This window comes from Crocuta crocuta, unplaced genomic scaffold (assembly GCF_008692635.1).
Source record: "Crocuta crocuta isolate KB4526 unplaced genomic scaffold, BGI_CrCroc_1.0 scaffold408, whole genome shotgun sequence".
NCBI lineage: Eukaryota > Metazoa > Chordata > Mammalia > Carnivora > Hyaenidae > Crocuta > Crocuta crocuta.
In genome coordinates this window covers 457,390-458,874 of record NW_027527444.1, presented here as the reverse complement: position 1 = coordinate 458,874, position 1,485 = coordinate 457,390, and positions in this window count along the sequence as shown.

Genomic DNA, 1,485 nt, shown 5'->3' with positions numbered 1-1,485 from the left:
GTCAGGCACCTCCACAACTGGCGACTTAACGCTTGTGCTCCTGGGTGAAGTGCCCTCACCCCAGCCCCCCGCCCCGCCCCCTAATCTGTCAGCACATCTGCTTTCTGGAATGATTCCCACCAAAGGGCTTGCGGGCAGGCTTGCAATCTGTCTGAAGTCCGTCCAGGGGATCGGTAGACCGAAGGCCGGTGCCTTCTGAGGAGAGTCATACGTGCTTCACATACTTGTGTCCCCGCTCTGTGGTTTGGGAAGCCGGGACTTGCTCAGAGCCATCCTGTCCCTCCGGCCCCAGCCTGCGGCCCCCTGCTGACCAGGAACCCCGGTCCAGAACAGTCAGGCCCCAGGAGAAACTTTTCCTTTGAAGCCGCAGGTGTTCCTGCCCCGGGATTGTTCTGTCCGCCCCCGGCCCCCCGCAGGTGACCCAGCTGTCCCCGCTGGAGGCTTCCTGTCTCTGCCTTTGCCTCACCAGAGGGGTCCCTTCAGACCCCTCACACCTTCCTTCCCCTCAACAAGCCATCTGGGTTTCCAAGGAGAACCTGCTGCGTGAGAGGCTTTTCCAGAATCTAGCGCCGGGGTCTCCGTTTGGGAAGTTGGAGGTGCTCCGGAGATGATGGGGGCGATGGGCGCAGAGCCGCGGGGACGTGCTCGCTGCCCACACGAGCTGGACCCTGAGAAGTGGCTCCCATAGCACATCCTCCGTTCTGTCATTTTACCACAATAAAAACAAAAGGCCAGCCCCTCCTCGTCACCGGGGTGCTCGTCGCCGGGCTGTTGGGAGGTAATCTGGACAGAAAGACCCTCCCCGGATTCTAGAGGATCCCATGGGTGCCCCCTGCTCGCGCCACCCCTTACCTAAAGTCTGTCCCCTGTCCCCCATCTCAGTCGGTTCCCCCACCGGACGTAGGGGACGTTGAAAGCACACAAGGCAACCTTCCTTCCACAGGGTGGCTCGGGGAACCCGGGTGAGAACTGGGCTGAACCCCAACTTCCTGAGCCTCAGCCCCTGCTCAGCTGGGGGTGGGGCCTGGTGACACGGGAGGGAGTGACTCGCATCACAGCCTGTGACCCCTGGACGTGTAAAATGAGCCTTTTGGTAAACAGGCTCTTGGCTTTCCTGCCGCCTGCGGCTACGGTTAAGCCCCTTAAGGAATCAGTGATTGAAAACATCCCGAAGGGTCCAGCTGATCCTATCCCTTGGCACGGGCTCCGCACGAGAGAGAGGAGACCGGGGTGGAAAGTGAGACCAGCCCTTGGCTCAGGGTGAGGGCGGGGGGAGGGGAGCAGTCAGACGTGAGAGCCTCGCTCCTGGTCCACGCGTGCCCCGTGTTCCCCAGGACCGCACCCCCTGAGTGGAGGGCGGGGGCCGGTAGAGTGACCCACCGGTCACTGGGAGGGCCCCTGTCCAACCAGAGGGGGGTTGCCCACTGTGTAGGGGTCATCGTATAGCAGGGTGGAATCATGGCGTCTCTCCCTGCGACTTGCCGG